We start from the raw sequence: 21,051 nt of genomic DNA, 5'->3' as shown, positions 1-21,051 counted from the left end.
TATTTTATGTTATTGATACATTCCATATCCTTAAATCATATCCGACTTCATGTTTCATTCATTTGATAGATTCCAGGCGTTTCTGATTTCCTCAAACACTAAAAGTGCAATAAAAACTAAAAAGGGAATGGTGTCTTCATATATAATGGTGTTTAGTATTGAAAAAAAAGGCTACAGTATAAGGGAAGGGAAGAAAGGAGAAAATGAATGAATGACTATATATATATATATATATATATATATATATATATATATATATATATATATATATATATATATATATATAGTCATTCATTCATTTTCTTCTTTCTTCCCTTCCCTTATACTGTAGCCTTATATATATATATATATATATATATATATATATATATATATATATATATATATATATATATAGGCTTAGGATATTCTATTTAAACTAATTATTATGTAATTGTATGCATAAATGCGGGTCAATCATTTTATTTAATTTAAGAAAGTGATTAATATATATTATTAAATTAAAGATAATTGAAAAATACCATCTAATTTCATTATAAGGGTATTTTAGACAATTGAGATAAATTTAAAAAAGGCAAATTCCCTATTTTTGGGAATAATTAACTCTCTTGATTTTAAAATTCTAATTTTTTTAATTACTTTAATTTTAATTATAACGTAATTTTTATAATTAAACCCGATTTTATTTTGTTAAAATCAGATTCTCTACAAATTTCAGGATACATATTTCTATTAGAATGATATTCTATGAGAATACCAACGCCGACTAATAACACATTTTTGGATTCAACTTCAAATTTTTCATTACATTCTTACAAAAGTAAAAACTTTATATAATAGTCTATGACAATGAAATACTCACTAATAACAAATAAAAATATGTATATTATTCGACCTTAATATTCTAGCAGAATATATTATTACATATACTCCTATCATTCTATTGTAGATTATTCTATCAGAAGAATAGCTCTTTCCTTGATCATCCATGAAATTATACATTTAATGAAAATAACTGCCATGAATCAAATCATGCGAGAATAATATTCTATGAGAATGCTTAGAATCACTTTCAAATTTGCGGTCCGTTTTTAAAGCATCAACTTCTGTCAAAACAAAACCAAATTGTAGTTTAGATTCCAACAGAATTGGAATTCATGATTCCATTCCAACATAATTGGAATTCATGATTCCATTCCGACAAAATTGGAATTCATGATTCTTTTTATCTTCTTCATGTCAATCTCAATAATTGTACCACACGTTTATGTTTTCTTTCTCTTAGATCACAATGTACTCCATATTTATCAAAATTCATAACTATACAATAAGATCATCAAGATAATTGATTTTTTTTATCTATTTAACTAGTAAAACCCAATCAAAAGAAACATACCCAATCAAAGAATAGATCATCACCATTTGTAGCACCTGGTTCTTGGTACGTGTTCTTTTTATTAAATTTTTAAATATTTTGCATTTGGTCTTGGACTCGGCGAGTTAAAGGACCAACTCGCCGAGTAGAAGCGGGATGAGGAGCGGAGTTTAAGTTGTGGACTCGGCGAGTAGACCCTGTTTGGGCAAAAACCCTAATCCGAGTGTTTGCATCCTATTTAAACACCTTAACTCGGCCTCCTTAGTCCCATTTGCTCCCAGAAGACCCCCATAGCAAACCCTAGCCGTTTTTGAAGCAATCTAAGGCATTTGGAGTGATTTTGGTGCTTTTGTGATCCAAGGAAGGAAGGAAAAGCTTGAAGGATCAAGAGGAGGCTTGAAGGATTCGGTTTTGAGCATCATTTGCAGACTTCAAAAGGTATAAAGTCTATACCTTGCTTGCTCTTTTGATAGATCCCATTTTGTGGAGTTTTAAGGCTTTTCTAAGCCATTTTGGTCACCAACCATGATTGCAAGCATGGTTTGAGGTTGATGTTTCGGATCTAGGTCCTTAGAGGGGTTACAAGGCAGAAAGGAGTGGCTTTTGCACTCAAGGAAGGCCCCATGCATTGTGAGAGCTTGTTTTAGGACCTTTTGAGCTTAAAGTCCCATGCAAGCATGTAAAGGTTGTAACTTTACTTGCTAGATCGATTGTAGAAGCATAGATCTACATTTTGATCAAGTGTTGTACATCAGAAAGCGAAGATTCAGTGAGTGGTTGTGAACAACTTGGCGAGTCCGTTCTTGGACTCGGCGAGTCCAAGGTTCTGTCCCATATCAGTTGAGGGTTATAAGGACCCAGTTGAGTGTGGAAAGGTTTTAAGGGGGTCCCAAGGGGTGACCCAACGTTCTGGACTAAGCCATTGTTCTGGAAATTCATGGGACTCGGCGAGTGCATGAACGGACTCGGCGAGTCCAAGGCAATCTTCATAGAACTCGACGAGTTGTTCATCAACTCGGCGAGTCGAGGACAGAACGTGTTCATAGGATGAAGATGAACTCGACGAGTTGTTCATACAACTCGGCGAGTCAAGGACAGGACTTGTGTATCAGTTGATGATGAACTCGACGAGTTGTTCATACAACTTGGCGAATCGGATGAGGATTTAGTCGATGTTCATTTAGAAGGAAAACTCGTCGAGTCATCGCCTAACTCGACGAGTAGAGACAGGTATGAGGTCTAATGGAAGGATAGGGACTCGGCGAGTTGGCGAGCCAACTCGGCGAGTCAAGTCAACTAGAAGTTGACTTTGACTTTGACTTTGACTTGGTGAGGGGTAAAATGGTCATTTTACCCTAAGAGTAGATGTCAGTTTCTGACTAAGTGTTTTGTGGGAATTATAGCCGGAGGATTTCTGGAGCAGCAACGGCGGTGGTCAGAGGATTCCCGCACAGTTCAGCAGCTACTACAAGGTGAGTTACCTTCCACTAGCGGTGGGTCTACGGCCACAATGCCGGCCCACCAGTAGGGATCGTATGCTAGATGTTTGTCTTTGTGATATTCATCTGTGTTGTTACTACCTGATATGTTATATGCTAGCGTGATATGGTATGTGATAGTGATAGAGTTCGGTTGTTAGGACCGAAGGGTAGGTTAGGCGCCCCATATATGCCTAATAGTATGTTATGACATGTTTAGCTGCTAGCATGATATGTTACATGAGATAGAGGTAGTAGGAGGGGGAAGAGTCCCCGAGATTCGGTTGTTAGGACCGAAGGGTAGGTCGGACACCCCAGATATGTCTGACAATAGATTATGCTATGATATATGTGATAGTAGTAGTAGGGGTGAAATAGTCCCCGAGGTTCGGTTGTTAGGGCCGAAGGGTAGTCAGCACCCCAGAATGGCTCGACATGGGTAGGTCAGTGCCCTAGAATGGTTTGACACGGGTAGGATGGCACCCCAGAATGGCTGCATGGGTAGGTTGGCACCCCAGAATGGCCGTACGGGTAGGTCTGCACCCCAGAATGGCCGTACCGGGTAGTTCGGGCACCCTAGAAATGCCTGGCAATATGTATATGATGTGATTGTATGGTATGTGGCACGATGGGGGAACTCACTAAGCTTCGTGCTTATAGTTTTCAGTTTTGGTTTCAGGTACGTCTTCAGCGAAGGGGAAGGAGCTGGCGCGGTAGCGGCACCTCATACACACACACATTGGTTTTCCGCATTATGAGATGTTCTGGGATTGTACTCTAACTTTATTATTATTTTCATGTTTTGGGTTTTCAGACACGAGATATGTTTTATGAAATGATATGATCGGATGATGTTTTACTACAAATGTTTTACAAACCACTTAATTTAAATGAAATTTTTGGGCGTGAAAATTGGGTCGTTACAAGTTGGTATCAGAGCCCTGGTTTGAGGGATTCAGACACACCCTCGGGAGTGTCTGAACTCAAATCGAGGGATTAAAAGATCTTAAAAAAGGAAATGTTTTCTAAAAGTTAAGTAATGAGTTTTGAGAAAGAACGAAGTGTGTGATGTGCGCGACCGGCCGAGCTCAAGTAAGTATTCCCTAAAGTACCCATACAAGTTTATGTTACGTTTATCAGTTTCAGTAGATCAGCATGCTAGGATAGGACTAAGGATCTAGGAGTGATACCTTATGTGCCTGCTTTATGTGCTTCGGCTTATGAGAGTTGCATGCTAGTATTGAGTAGACTGTAGTAGGATAGCATGTTTAGGTTATGCCTGGATGCCTGGTAGTATGCGCTTATCATTGTATGCTAGTGCAGTTCCTGTTATGAGGATAGAGTTGCTTGAGATTGTTCCCTTTTGTCCGAATGCTGTTTGCTTTGTGCTATGTGGGCTTTGAGTGATGGGAGTTAGCTGTTAGGTGAATACATTAAAGTCATATGTGATCAGGGTTGAATAATCTCAGAGTGTTGGATTTGACCCTATTGCGTAGCTCTTGTTTGAGTCTTAACCGTTGTAGGGATGAGGCCCTTACTCGAAGGATTATCTGAGCCTCGTTGCATGTGATTGTATTCAGGTAATGGCTAATTGGCATTACAAAGAGACCTTCAGCAGCTGAGGACTGGGTTGGGTGGAGACAGAGGTTTCCTAGGGTAAGCCTAGGATAAGAGTAACAGAGATCAGCAGTGGTAAAAGGGATCTGGTGGAGTCAAGGCAGTCCTTGAGGAAGGTACGGATAGATGTGGAGGGTAGTATGGGCTCGTACTACTGAAAGCAGAGGATCCGTACCTGAATTAAGGAAGGCTAAGACAAGACCGGGGAACTTGTAGCGGATGTGATCCCTCTAGAGGTGTTAGTATCACTAATAGCTGCCTGTATGTATTGCAGAATGGTAGTACTACGTCAGAGATCAGCAATTGGTAGTTCAGGAGAGGGATCGGGTTCGGGATCAGGTTCCGAGCCAGTAGATGAGAGGCTACGCGAGTTCATCGCATCAGAGATCACCAGAGGCATCCTTGAGTAGACCCCCATCATTTTTGGGTCAATCAAGGAAGGGATAGTTGAGCTGATGGAGGACCGCCTCAGGGCATGTGACATCCCCAAAATCACGGCCAGAAAAGACCGATTTTGTTTATGCTTTGTTTGAAAATTAGAGTAACATTTTAAATAAAAGTGTTGCAGAATTTGTCCCAAAACAAAATATGATAAAGATTTATCAAAAGCATTTCCATAGAAATGTATTTCATTAAAAGACTTGGGATGTCATGTTCGTACAGATCAAAAGCATAAACAGTACAATATAAGCCTTACTACATTATTTCATATCTACAGGCCTATATCTGTAATCCCTCGTCCAAACATCATATCTATGCTCAAGCGCCACTACCTGTAATACATAAAACTGAGTGGGTCAGGCTTGGGATCCTGGTGAGCACATATGGTTTTCAACCCACAATAAATAAGTTTATTAATTTCATCAATCAACAATAACCCGATTACCCGTTCCCTTTATCCTCACTTTACGTCCCTAAACACTTATCATAAGGGACCGAGCCTAAGGATCATCATCGGGACGGACACTACTGCTAAGGGGAGTCCTTAGCAGTAAATGTCCTAAAGGCAACCATGTGGGGGATGGAGTACACCGGTGAACACATCGTTCACAAACACCTACAGGTTGCGAGCCTGCTAGCGTTCCACTGGACTGTCTAGAAGAGTCCGTGGTCGTCATCCATACTCCGCTAGATGACAAAATCAACAACATCAACATCAAGGCCTCTCATCATTTTATCACACATCACCTATTACATCTACCCATGTTTTACCCCAACATTTTCGTAGATATAAAATACATATACAGTTTAAATCATTGAAAACATGTATAACAATGTTCATCCAACATAGATAGCAAGTATTTAGATAATATGCACACATAGCACGTAATTTATATAAAATACTTCATATCTATGTGTAAGCTGAAAGTAACTTTGCACTCACCTGAGTAGGTGGTGACTCAGCACTCGGACAGCGCTTCGATACTCTTAAAACAATTTTCCTTCGATAAAACCTAGTATCAATACCACTAGGATTTAGTCTAACGCTAACCGCGACAAATTAATAGTCTGACTATTATTATTATTATATAAGCGTTAATAACACTCAATATAACTCATAATAATAGCCCAAATAATTATTTTAAGGACCTAATAACATTCCTATATTTATTTGAAAGCTATATTAAAAATTGCGTAAGCGTAGCTCACTTACAACGAATTTTATCGAAAATCGGAACTTAATTGGAGCAGCGTTTCAAAACCGAAAGACTCCTTTTTCTCGGGACTCCGGGAGCCTCGGGGCTTCCCTCGGGAGCTAGGGGTTTTATCTAGGGCTTAGGGTGGTTTGGGGTCTTAGAGAGAGAAAGAAACTAGAGAGAGAAAGAGATTTGGAGTGAAAAATGAGTGAGAAGTTCGGACCCTTCGCATGCCTTTTATAGGCGCCTGATCTCGGAATTATGCTGGACGTACTCCTCGGATAAGACTTCCAGCTGGCTTCGCACGTGGACCGACCTCGGAGTGGATAAGAAGCGAAGGTACACGGGGCGTACAGACTTCAGACGCTGAGCGTAATGCGAGGCGACGTGTCATCATCCGAAGCGAGGACCGTGGGCCGCAAGCGATGGTCAGGATTAAGCCACGTCATCAGTCGATGCATCAGCTTCGCAAATTCACTTTCCAACTTTAAAAATTCGTAACTTTCACATACGAGCTCCGTTTTTGACGTTCTTTATATCCACGCGAAGGTGGGAACGTACTATACAACTTTATTTAGACTCCGTCGGCTAATTTTGATTCGATTTTAAATTTTATATTATTAACAGGCCGGGACAGGATTAGTCCGTTAAATCCTCATAACTTCTTCATCCGACGTCCGTTTTCGCCCATATTTTTCTCGTTACGCTACTCTTAACGAGATCTTCGATTCTCGTTTAGGTCGTGTCGGCTAAAAATCACTCGATCTAATATTCGAATTTCGAGCTGTACACTACTAATCTGAAACTTCAAAAAATCATAACTTCTTCATACGAAGTCAGATTTGGGCGTTCTTTTTATCGATGTTCTTAGTTTAACATATTCTATGACTTTCGTTTAGATTGCTAAGGCTAAATCTCGCTCTATCGTAAATTCACTATTTACGCTTCCCGGTATCGTGCCGGTTTTGACGCAAAACTTCGACGGGTCATAACTTCTTCGTTATAACTCGGATTTCGGCGTTCCTTATATCCCTGGAATCCTTGTTTCGACCACTAAAACTTTATATAAAGATATAGGGCTTGTCTCACACTTTAATTTTTGATGCTTATTTTTATTCTTTAGTAATTATACATTTATAATTAAATAATAAACACATAAACACACATAATTCACATAATACTCAAATATTTCATCTTTATTACTTCAAAAAGAGTTACAATAGTTGACCTAGACTATTACATTGACAAATATGCTTAGCCCTGAAACCCGGGCGTTACAGGGCGTTCAGGAGTGACATGGCATCTGGCTAGTCAGGATCTCGCACACTGTCCTCTAAGGACTTCAGGGGCAGTAGTGCGCTGATTTTCCATGGGGCGAAGGACCCCATTGCTTTTAGATGATGGATTGCGGAGATTGAGTCCGCACAGCTGACCAGCTTCTGCCCCGAGGGGTCGAAGGTGAGATATGCAGCAGGATGTTTACGAGACCGAGCTAGAGATTGGTGGGAGTCCGTAGGTGACTCATTGGGAGCCTCAGCTGTTGAGGCTATGACCTGGTCGGACTTTGTGGCCAGGTTCAGGGCAGAGTTTGCATCGGTTGTCGAGCTTCAGCAGCTGGCCAGGGAGTTTTTAGATATGAGGCAGACGACGGAGACTGTGGCGGAGATCGCCGCCAAGTTCTGGGAGAGGGCGTTGTTAGTGCCCCAGTATGCGGGGGATGAGGATATGAGGAGGACCCGCTACCATGACATGCTTCGGGCTGACATCCGAGAGCATGTTAGCTTTTCAGCTTGCCCTACCCTGGAGTCCATGATTGCCAGGGCGAGGGAGAGGGAGATTGATTTGGAGCATGTTCGGAAGAGGAAAGTGGAAGAGGGGCAATCGGTTGGGGCTTCGGGGAAGAAGCCCAAGGGATCAGATGGTAGGCCGAAAGGCTAGTCAGGACCGGGCCGCTGTAGGAAATGCGGCAGGCCACATGAGGGGGCGTGTAGACTGGGATCGCCGGGCTGCTACAAGTGCGGCAAGACGGGGCATTTCAGCAGGGATTGTACTGCCCCTGCACCGGTTATTCGGACATCTGAGTTGTTGTGTTTCCACTGCAACTAGAGGGGCCACAAGAAGGCCAATTGCCCCCAGTTGACAGCAACATCAGCGCCAGTGAAGGCGCCGGCTCCAGCGACCCTGCGGATCACTGATGGCCGGCAGGGCAAGGCAGAGGCTCTAGTGGTGAAGAGCTGGGCATTCCAGTTGACTACCGAGGAGGCACGCGCTGCACCCGATGTGGTGACGGGTATGACTTTTTATTTATGCTGTTATGATATGCTATTGTGATTTTGATATGTTATGTATGTACTCTGTTTAGGATTGTTCCATGTGAACGGTATCCCAGTTCAGGTATTGTTTGATTCGGGTGCTACCCGATTGTTTGTTTCTCTCGCACTCAACAAGAGATTTTCCGAGTCTTCAGGCATGTTGGATTGCCCTCTAAACGTAGAGATTGCAGATGACCGTTCGGTGCGAGCATCGACGGTGTTCTGAGATTATGTGCTGAGGTTATTTGAGGAGCGTTATCTAGTGGATCTGGTTCCCATACCATTGCGGGGGAACAAGGTTATTATCGGTATGGATTGGCTAAGCCCCAATGGGGCAGTGATCAACTGCGCGCAGCATTTGGTGCGGATCAGGACCCCAAGTGGGGGAGAGCTGGTGATTCAGGGCGAGAAGCCACAGCGAGGACCAGCCTTATGTTCAGCAGCGAGAGCTAGGCGTTACCTCTAGCAGGGTTGCGCAGGTTATGTCGCGTATGTTATGGATACCCGGGAGGCAGGTAGAGCGACGGTGGGCGAGGTGCCCGTAGTACGAGAGTTCGCGGACGTATTCCCCGAGGAGCTTCCGGGGATACCTCCGGAGCGCCAGGTGGAGTTCAGGATCGACCTACTCCCTGGTGCGACTCTAATAGCCCAGGACACCATATCGGTTGGCTCCTCCCGAGATGCAGGAGTTGTCTATGCAGCTGCAGGAGCTGCTAGACAAGGGATTTATCAGGCCAAGTAGTTCTCCTTGGGGACCCCCCGATTCTGTTTGTGAAGAAGAAGGACGGGTCGCATCGTATGTGTATAGACTATAGGGAGCTGAATAAGGTAACGGTGAAGAACCGTTACCCACTCCCGAGGATTGATGATCTCTTTGACCAGCTACAGGGAGCATCTTGGTTCTCCAAGATTGATCTGCGTTCAAGATATCATCAGATGAGGGTCAGAGAGGAGGATATGCAGAAGACTGCGTTTCGGACGCGCTATGGCCACTACGAGTTTGTGGTGATGCCCTTTGGGGTCACCAATGCTCCTGCCGCGTTCATGGACCTCATGAACCGCGTGTGTAGACCGATGTTAGACCGGTCAGTGATAGTGTTTATTGATGATATCTTGGTTTATTCCAAGACGCAGGAGGGGCACGAGGAGCACCTGTGGGAGGTGCTGGAGACTTTGAGGAGGGAGAGCTTGTATGCCAAGTTCTCCAAATGTGAGTTTTGGTTGCGCGAGGTGCAGTTTCTTGGGCACCTTGTCAACCAGAATGGGATTTCAGTAGACCCGACCAAGGTGGAGGTCGTGATGAGATGGGAGGTTCCGAAGTCTCCATCTGAGATTCGGAGTTTCCTGGGATTAGGGGGTTATTATCGGAGATTCATCCAATTTCTCCAATATAGCCGTACCATTGACCAGGCTAACAAGGAAGGCCGTGGTCTTTCGTTGGGGGCCTGAGCAGCAAACAGCGTTCGAGACACTGAGACAGAGATTGTGCGAGACACCAATCTTAGCCCTGCCAGAGGGCATGGAGGATTTTATTGTGTACTACGATGCGTCCATCTCAGGTTTAGGCGCGGTGTTGATGCAGAGAGGGAAACTCTCTCTCACTTTATTCCTCTGTCCTTCCCTGCACTTTATTCCATTCAAAAGCAACAAGGTTTTAATTTTACTTGATTTTTTGTTCTAGTTCATTCATAAGATGTACTTGTTCGAGGTACGTATCTAATAGCATACCCGAGATAGATCTATACATAATTTTAATCTAACTATAGTCCTCATATCTAATCCTCAATAACGATTGCAGAAGGACTAAATGAAAGACAATATGTACTTATCTAATTGCTTTAACAAATCCACATTATCTAATTCCAGAAGAAATTCTGTCAATCCAAATTTCTGAAAACCCTAATTCCCAAAATTCAATTGAATCCCCAACGAAAAGCAGTGCATTAGACATAAATGTAATACAGACAAACGAGAACGACATCTCGAAACACTAACATCATATAATTACGATGGAACTAACTTGAATCAACAAAATCAAATAGGAAAAAAAAGGTACTTATAAACAAAGCGAGACGAACCATGTCTGAAGAAGTATAAGAATATAAAGAAACTTGAACCTTCAGGCGGAATAGACAAAGCCGTTTGTCGAGAGCTTTAACGGTGTATTCTTCCGTCGAGCCAATGCCACACCAGCCCCACCTGTCGTCGGACCCTCTTCTGGTCTCACCCCTCGCTGTTAGAATCAGAAGAGAGTAAGCGGAGAATTGCTAATCAACCCTTGCTGCCCTCGCTTCACCCTCCTCTCCATCCGATTCAGTCGATTAAACCACCTAAAACACCCCCTTGGAGATCAACGATCTTCTTTTCCTTCCCCATTCGTGTGGCTGCTGATCGGGCCAGAAAGAAAAGAAAGAAAACACCGGTGATAAAGAGGGGAACGAGATTTAAATTGGAGAGATTAGGTCAATACCATGATTATAGGGATTAATTTTGGAAGTTACTAAACAAATTACTAAATTACCCTTATTTATTTATTTAATTATTTATTTTTTTATTTAATTTTGATTGGCCCGCATTGAAGCATACAATAACACAATACTTACATTTAACACCTGAACCTAGCTCTCTCTCTCTCTCTCTCTATATATATATATATATATATATATATATATATATATATATATATATATATATATATATATATATATACATACTAGATGTGAGACCCATGTATTACATTGGTTTATTTTAAAAAAAAATTAAATATAAAATTTTAACAATTTGAAAAGTTTGAATTTATAAGAAAAATGAGTTTTTTTTTTGAATTATTAAAATTAATGAGGCTTTAATGTATTGAATACATTACATATATAAATATTTTCTAATAAATACCTTACATATATATTACCTTACATATTAAATGTGAAATTTTAATTTAATAAAATGAAAAATACAATAAAATGACAAGTGGAAAATAGAAAATTTAAAATGTTTAGAAAATGTTATATGTCCAAATGAAGGAGAAAATGACATGTGGCAAAAAAACCTTCATTTATTAGAGAGTATATATATATATATATATATATATATATATATATATATATATATATATATATATATATATATATATATATATATATATATATATATATATACACACCCCTCAACACCTTCCCTGTGAATTCTTACTTTTATATTTTTGATTTAGAAATTGACATACAATATTAACCACATGTTACGTAAATCACCAAAGGCTATAATGAGTATAATCGATAATATTTTTTCTTATTTTTTATAAATGTCAATGGCTTTAGAAAAAAAATTGTTTTTTCAGACAAAATATTAAAAACACTAGGTGTGTGACCTATGTATTATATGAGTTTGTTTAAAAGAAAAATTAAATATGAAATTCTATACATTTGAAAAGTTTGAATTTATAAAAAAAATAAGAAAAATATCGACTTATTAAAATTAAAATGTTTCTTTTTCTCTTTTAAATTTAAATAAATAATTTAGATAAATAAACAAAGCAAACTAATCATACTTTAATTTAATAATTTTATAATTAGAAGAAAAGTGCATTGATGAAATTAATATGCATTTATTATTACATTTAAATATTATATGAAATTTAATAAAATGAAAAAAATCATAAAATGACATGTGGAAAAAAATGAACATAATAAGAAAAAGTCATGTGCCACAATGCGTTAGAAGATGATAAGTGACAAAATTATTTTCATTTATTAGGAAACTAATTGTGAGACCCATGTAGTACATGAGTTAATTTTAAAAAAAAGTTAGATATAAAAATCAAAATATTTGAGAACTTTGAATTTATAAGAAAATAAAAAAATAATGAGTTATTATTATTGAATTTTTTTTATCTTTTAAACTTAAACAAATAATTTAAATAAATAATCAAAAAATTAATTAGATTTAATTTCAGAAATTTGAAATTAAAAGATAACTTAATTAATAAAATTGATATCCATTTATTATTAAATTTATTGTAATTATTATATTAAAATATTATATGAAATTTAATAAAATAGAATAACTCATAAAATGATATACGAAAAAATTTTAATTCAAAATAACCACAAAATAATATTGAAAAAAAATGAGACATATAGAAAAAAAAAAAACCTTTCATTAATAAAATTGATAATGATTGTTTTGAAATTTCTTTTAATATGTGGCATGCCAAACTTAAAAACACGTGTCATACCTCGATGACTAAATAGCAAATTATCACAAAACAAAGGAACCCCCAATTTACTATTAGAAAGTGAGTAGCATTGATTTCTCTGTGCTCTCAGGAACTACCGTCGACGAACTGCTTGTCTCCCGCTCTCGATAGTTCGTATCAGGTAACTGCTCTCACTCTCTCTTTTTGATTCGTAAATTTATTCAACTCTGCGTGTTTCCTGGTGCGTGTAAATGAACAATTGAAGACATAATATCGAAGTTGATGAAACATTCAAACTGATTTGTTCTCAGATTTGCCGCGCGGCGTGAACTTTCTACCCTATTCTGCTGCGTTTTTTTTTTTAATTGTTTTGGGTTACTTTGCAGTTGTTTGGAAATAAATCATGGAATTTCAAAGTGACAGACGAAAACAAAAGAATTTGATTTATAGCCTTTGGTATTTGGTTGGTATTATGTTTTTCAAGTCATATAATCGACTAAGTTTCATGACCTCTTGGTGAATAAAATAAAAAAAAACTGAAAAAAACATGTTATGACTGTCGTTGATAATCTAGTTGGTGGTGTCCTATTGAACTTATACTATCGTCTATCGAGTTGAACATCGGCCAGAGTTTAATAAGTTTTATTGTTTTATAGCCTTTGGTAATGAAGGTGCTACATTGCTGTATGTTATGTTATTCAAGTTTGATTTCCTACAACTGGAAACATTAGCCAATATGTGATGATCTCTGTAGAATGATAGCACCACATGTTGGTCATGATCTTGTCATTTCTTGCCAACCAAACACGTTATAGAATTGGATATTTTGAGGCTCCAAATCCTTCAAATTCCAATTCCTTTGATAAATTCCAAATCCTCCCATAACAATAACCAAACCAAACACCACTTAGTGATTTTAATTTTTAATATATCCATTCATCCCCGGGTTTTTAAATCTTAATTTGTAGTAATTTATTTTGTTGAAGATAGTTAAGGGAGTCCTCCAACAGCACTTAGAATCAACAATGTCAGAGCACATACCTTTCCATATTCAAGAGGAAATCATGAAAAGGCTTCCCGTGAGATCATTGGTTCAGTTCAGAAGCGTGTCCAAAACATGGAAGTCATTGATCGACAGCTCTGATTTTATTGCTGCTCACAGCCTCCACTGCCACACTCAGCCGCATCATCTTCTTGTGTCGTATGAATATCCGCCAATAGATGAAGACTATGTCCTCTTCTCCAAATGTTATATTGATGATGACAGTTTCCCCCAACCGATGTCTGTTCCAACTCTTACTCAATCCATTAAACAACTTTTTCTTCCGAGAGTAATTGGTAGTTCTCATGGCTTGTTGTGCTTGTATGGCTCTGATCCCGACTCGAAAGCTGGGATGGCTGTTATTTGGAATCCTTCGATTAGAAAATCAATTGTTGTTGCCGATGTGCCTCGTGAACCATTTTTCATTGATGTGCTTGGCGAACCATCTTTTGGTTTTGGGGTATGTCCAGTCACTGGTGACCCTAAGATTGTGGTGATTACACAATTTTGTGAATATATGGTTTACACCTTGAGCTCCGGGGAATGGACAAGTCTATCCAAGAACCTGCCTGCTATATTGGACTTTCATTTAGCGCGGTAGCAACTGATGGGTTTCTATATTGGAGTGCCATGTCAGAGGATCATAAAATGATTACGTCATTTGATTTGACTAATGAGAGTTTTGAAGTGATAGACCACCCGGATAGTGTAGCTCACTATTGTCTTTCTAAGCTTGGGGAGTCTCTTGCTCTCCTTCAATACGGTGAAGCCTACAACTTCTCTACTGTGTGGATAATGGAGCATCATGGGCCTCAAAGATCGTTTACAAAGCTGTTCACCATAAAGACGCCACATGAGTCGATAGTGGGATTTAGTAAAAATGGCATACCTATAATGCAAGTGACTGATGATGACGATGATGAACATCTACCTAAACTTGTTGTTTATGAGCCCCACTCGGAACACAACAATGTCCTTGAGATTTGTCCGCCAGTTAATTTTTACTTTGTGGATTCCTACGTGGAAACACTATTTCTGCTCGGTTGGTCTGACTCTAGCAGTTATTGACATAACTCAAGGACGAATATGATGGCCACTTTGCAATTTGGAGTTTTGGAGCAACTAGCAAGCGTTCTTACTTCTAATGGTTTGCTGAATTGCACGCTATCACCTTGTTTAATATGATTTTGGTAGACTAACCAAGGAGATTAATAGTAATATTTTACATGTAGTTTTTTTTGGACGATCATGTAATTGTAGTTCATATACCCCCTCTAATATAAATATGTAATGTATATAAGATGTTTTATACACCTATGCAACTTTCCCTTGTGCAATTTCTTTCTGGCAAAAAGGAAAAGAAAAGGATGATTTGGATACGAGAAGTGACAATTTGATTTTTTTTTTTTTTTTTACTTGTTAATACGTCATGACTTGGTTAAATTTGTAAATAAAAATAAAAAGTTTGAGCTTAAACTAGTGAAATACTTGCTTCACTCGCAGTTGTAGTCGATGCAAGTAGTTCGCTAAAATTGTATATTAAACAGAAAGTTTGAGCTTAAAATCTAGTGAAATATTTAGTTTGACTTAGTAGTTGTAGTCAATGTAAGTAGTTGGCTATTATATCCGGACAAAATTGGTTCCTGTGGTGTTCACAAAACTGTAGATAGCTTCACACCATGGGAAATATAAAATGTTAAAGGAAATATAAGAAATACAAAAATGAAATTAAAAAGACAAAGTAGACATTTCAGGTTTTTTAGGAACTAAAACCAAGGGAAATTTCTGATTTTAGACCTTTTATGTAAGTTGAAATTTTTTTTTGGATTTTATCCACAGTATTTGACTAATATCTATTTAAGTATATTTAAGTATTTAACTTGTTCTAGTTAAAGTAAACACAAATAATTTCATTTTTTTAAATATATGCGTCAAAATTGTTGCATCTATATTAGTATATAAACAACTATAAGTTCATGTGATCTATTTAAAATATTAAACCATGTTAATTTTCTCACAATATATCACAAATTTCAACATCATTAAAAGTCCCTAAATGCAAAGACTAAGACTAATCAACCATGTTATGTTTAGTGATCTTTTCTCTTTGTTATTCAGTCGTCACAGAACTTAATAATGTCTAAGATTTCATCACAACTTTTTGATTAATATATTTTTTTAATAATCCTATTTTACATGTTCAAATGACTATATTTTAACTACATTTTGATTAATATTTTTTTTTGGCTCAATACTTCAATTACACATCAAATGACATAAAATAATATTGAAATCAATATTGAGTTGCAGTTCAAGAAAAAGTCTATACAATCTTAAACCTTAGTATATTGCTTAGATGTGGTTCAATTACGCAACAAATGACATAAAATAATATTCAAATGGTGATTTTAGTATACTGCTTTTAATGTTTATAAATGGACTAGGCCAACATATTAAGCTCGCCGAACAGGCTGATAAAAAATAGGACGACTCAAATGTGTATACCGGATCCCTGGAAAGGCATTCAATTTGTTCAATTTCTGTTACTCCCGGCTCTCAATTCAGAGTGCTCTTTTCGCCACTGCAGTGCCGTACTTGTAAGTTTCATTCAAAATTTTTATTTAGATTTTCGTTTTGGCTTGATTTCTTTCAATTTGATGAATGGATTATCTGATGATGCGTGAACAATTTTTTTTTTCTGATCAGTGATTACTGATTAGGTATATGAATTATTGGATTTCTAATTTGTTATGCTTAGCAGCTTAAGTTATATTGATGAGGTACAATTTAACTTGACGAAAACACTGATATAACTCATTAGAGTACCTTGCTTACTGCAGCAAGGTAGATGAATTACAGGTTTTATTTTATCAGCATTTGTAATTAGTTTGTTGAACTTGTGAATTTGATAGTTAAGGGAGTTCTCTAGCAGCTCCCAGAATCAAAATGTCAGAGTACCAATTACCTTTCCATATTCAAGAGGAGATCATGAAAAGGCTTCCGGTGAAATCACTGATTCAATTCAGATGCGTATCAAAAGAATGGAAGTCTTTGATTGACAGCTCTGAATTTATTGCTGCTCACAGCAACCTTCGCCACACTCAGCAACAACATCTGCTTGTATCATATGAAGAACCGATGGATGAGGTAAACTATGTTTGTTGTATCGATGATGACACTTTCCCCCAACAGAGATCTCTTCCTACTCTTCCTCGATCCGTTCAACAGCTTATTATTCCAAGAGTAATTGGTAGCTCTCATGGCTTGTTTTGTTTATATGGCTATGACCCCAACAATAAAACTAAGTTGTTTGTTCTTTGGAATCCTTGGATCAGAAAACCGATTGTTGTTGCTGCGCCTAACCTACCATTTGTTGGTTTTGGGGTTTGTCCTGTGACTAATGACCCTAAAATCGTGTCAGTTACACAATCTTCTTGGGATGAATCAGATGGTGAAACCAAAGTTATGGTATACACCTTAAGCTCGGGGACATGGAGAAGCCTAACCAGTAATCTACCCACTCAACCACTTCATGATTGGTTTACTGTAGTAGTTACTGATCTGTTTGTCTATTGGTGTGTTGAGTTACCGAATCAAAACATGATTATGTCATTTTGATGTGACTAATGAGAGCTTTGAAGTGATAATAATTTAGCTACACGTGATCTCGGGGACTTGTATATTTCCAAGGCATGGGAGTCTCTTGCTTCGCTTCAATACAGCGGAGACAACTGTGATGTATGGATGATGGAACATGGCGTTCATAAATTGTTTACAAAGATATTCACCATAACGACACCTCACGAAATAGTGGGATTTAGGAAGAGTGGCGTCCCTATCATGCAACTGACAGATGATCCTAATGATTATGATGAACCAAGTAAACTTGTTGTTTATTAGCCCAACTCAGAACACAACAATATTCTTGAGAATTCTGACTCGCCTTATTCCTTCTATGTGAATAACTACATGGAAACCCTGCTTTTGCTAGGTCGATCTGACTGTATCAGTTATTGACATAAATAGAGGACGAAGAGAATCGCCACATTACAGTTTGACAATTGAGGATGACATCTGCTGATCAGTTAAAGTTGATAAAAATTTGAATGTAGATGCTGCTTTAGCTCCGGGATCAATGTTTCTAACATCAATGGTGTTAAACCTCACATTTTTATGAACATTATGCACTTATATGTTACTTGTTGAAAGTCAACTAGATATGTCTAGTAACCTCACTCCGTTGGCTTAATTGGTAAGACACTAAGGCTTACAATTTCTCACCTTGTTTAAAAGAGAGTATGGAATTAAACATAAATCCTACAAAATACCAGTGTTGTAGATGATGAGATTTTAGAACATATATTATTCTGCTGGTATGTATTGACAATAACTATATTTATGTTTAAGTACATGTGTACTATGGGTATTGGGTTATAGAAGGGAAATGAGTGATGGTTATTTTCAAGGGGATTGGCTGTCAAGTTAGTCTACTTAATGATGAGGGTAGTACTCATTTAACTATTTAAGTAACTCATTATCTATATTGAAGATTGTGTGATATGATGGTATGGTTGAGATTTGAGAATAAGATGGTGTTGAAACTACATAATAATGAGTATTGATCTAATGATGAATTAACTAAAGATCCATCCTAATGATCTGACATAATGATGGGGTAATGATCCAAGATGAATCAACTAAAGATCTTACTGAATGATGGGCTAGTGTGTATCGATGAAATAATCTGATGATGATGAGAGTAGTGATTAAACGATGGAATAAAGGTGATTCTCTCGGGACGATAATTGTACACTTGAAGAACAAAGTGTAGATATTCTTGAATGCACTGATTGATGGTGTATGAAAGTTGATTGTTATTTTATGTTATGTTGTTGTTATGTTCATACATTTTTATCGTTAATTTACATGGGAATATAACCTTACTCACTGAGCTTATTAGCTTATAGATGCTTTTACCATTTTTTGAATCATGTTACAGGTGGTGGCACAAACGGTAAGTGAAAAGAAGTAGCTTAGCTTGTAGATAGCATATGGGGATTTGTAGACTTTGATGCTCTGGATGTAGTAATATTGTGTCATGCCATTTGTGTGGTTTTGGTTTATTGTGGTATGTGTGCTAATATGTACCTGGATATCCTTAGTTGATATGAAAGTGCATCATTTTGTGTCAATGTTGTTTCAAAAATGTCAGAAAAAAAAATCAGGTGTGCTTTCTATTAAAAAACGGGGCATTGCAGAGAAGAAGCTTGTATTTTTGAACTATAAATTCTAATGTAGGAATATTACAATGAGGAAAAGTGGAAGTGCTCGTATGATGGTCGTTGCTACCTATACTACGAGCCCCTTCGTTGTTTGTACTCTGGAGGGTTTAATGACCTACATAACAGAGCACGTGGGTCAAAATCATCAAATAGGAAGTTATGGTAAGAAATTGATTTATTAAGATAAATGTATAGTTATCTAACTAACATTAGCTTAAATCAACCTAATTATTTAACCTTCAGCATTGTATGTAACAAGAAGGTCATTATGAACGTATAAACACAATAATGTCAAGGTATTCACCAGAATCAAACTCCTAGTTGTCGTGGTGCTTTGTGGTGTAAACAATGAAGCACACCACCCAATCAATTTCTTTTTCTCTCTCTCTCTCTCTCTCTATCTTTTTCTAACTCTTTCTATTTCTATACATTTTAAATAATTAAAAAAATATTTTTTTAGATAGTGTGATATTGATTGGTGAGTATACCAACTTAATGTGATTATGTGTGACGATGAGATGATAGTGACAGGACACTCATCATATTTGTGGTTAGTGGTTGATACTTAAAAATATCTTAAATAACATGACAGTATTGTATTTTGTGGTGTGTGGGTTGGAGTGCGACTGATATTGATGTAACATGATGTTACCGGACAAAAATTGTTGTATTTTGTTCATCCAAAAAGACTATTTAGAAAATTTATTTTTTTATTTTGAACTTGAAATGGGAGCCTTGCAAAGCCATTTAGATGCCTTATTTTTCTTGTCTCATATTTACTTAGTCAAATTTAAAGAATGGATTGTAGTTGCGGCCACTTATTTAAAACGATATATGAGGTACAATATCAATATGATTATTATTTATAGTAATAATTGCCTATTGTCTATTGTAAGGTCATGTTGCATGTACTGTAATCTAAACGACAATGTTAATGTATTAGGTTATAATCTGTGGGAATCATGGTTACAAAATAAATTAAGCTTTCATAGAAAAACTAATAATTACTAATAAATTATTTTAAATAAATTATTAATTATGATATATGTACTTTTTTAGTTATGTAAAATTATAATCGTTGTTTTAAATGAATATGTGAAATTTATTTTGAAGATAAAGGTGCATGAATTGTTTTTATGTAATTAGGTATGATTACAAAAAAAAAAAAACCGGAATCCGTGATTTTAGTATCCATAAATTTAACGGCTATATATGTAAATTGGAGAAGAAGTATAATGACACTTGACAAAATATTAATTAGGAGAAACAAAAGATCAACAAGTGACATATTACTAATTAGTAGGTCTAAATGAATGACACGTGACAAAAAAACCATTCTTTTATTACAATAGAGATTTCCATCTTAGTTGCCTAGTTGGTTATTGTATGATAAGAGACACTCTACTTGAAACTTATACCACACAATGACCTCGTTAAAATTATAAATTAAATAAAAAGAGCAATCCTTTTTCATTTTATCATAATAGTAAATGTATTAGGATTGTTACATTTATAATATATAAATAATTATAAATTCATGTGATAATCGATATAGTTGTTCACAATCATTTGTGCCTTTCTATAACAAACTAGTATTTTACCCATCGTGCATTGACGATTGTATTCATAAAAGTTAAGTATCAATGTATTTGTTGGTAGATAAATATACAAAACCGGTATCACTAACTAAACTATAGTTGCATGGATAAACACGAAAATTTAGAAAATCAAAATGGTGAACTTGATATTTTACAAAGTTCAAAGTTAAGGAGATTAAAATGGTATTTTACAAAGTTGAGGGGGGTGACTATAGAAAAATAATATTATATATATTACGAGGGTAAACACAAAAGTTTAGGAAATAAAAAGGTGAAAGTGATATTTTAGGAAGTTCTAACTTGATGGAGTAAAAGTGACATTTTGCAAAGTATAGGGATGAAAAATGATATTTTACAAATTAGATGCAGGTTCAAAAAACTATAGTTTAACTACATGAGATATAAATTATAACGATCAACCGACCTTATTTTAGCGATAAAATAACCAAACGTCCGACTTTATATATAGTTCAGTAAACAAATTATACATATTACATATCTAAATGCAACTTTAAATT

General features: G+C 36.8%; 1 pseudogene across 1 annotated transcript; it reads left to right on the top strand.

The window, feature by feature from the left end:
* The first annotated feature begins 12,704 nt into the window (after window positions 1-12,704).
* LOC145062337 (F-box/kelch-repeat protein At3g23880-like) lies at window positions 12,705-14,855 on the top strand (annotated as a pseudogene). Its single transcript, XR_013687532.1, has 2 exons — window positions 12,705-12,792; window positions 13,602-14,855. The product of XR_013687532.1 is annotated as an F-box/kelch-repeat protein At3g23880-like (transcript).
* Window positions 14,856-21,051: the final 6,196 nt, after the last annotated feature.

The sequence above is a fragment of the Lactuca serriola genome, chromosome 7 (genome assembly GCF_051521515.1).
Source record: "Lactuca serriola cultivar US96UC23 chromosome 7, Lser_US96UC23_V15, whole genome shotgun sequence".
Classification (NCBI taxonomy): domain Eukaryota; kingdom Viridiplantae; phylum Streptophyta; class Magnoliopsida; order Asterales; family Asteraceae; genus Lactuca; species Lactuca serriola.
This window is presented reverse-complemented; position numbering and strand designations above follow the sequence as displayed.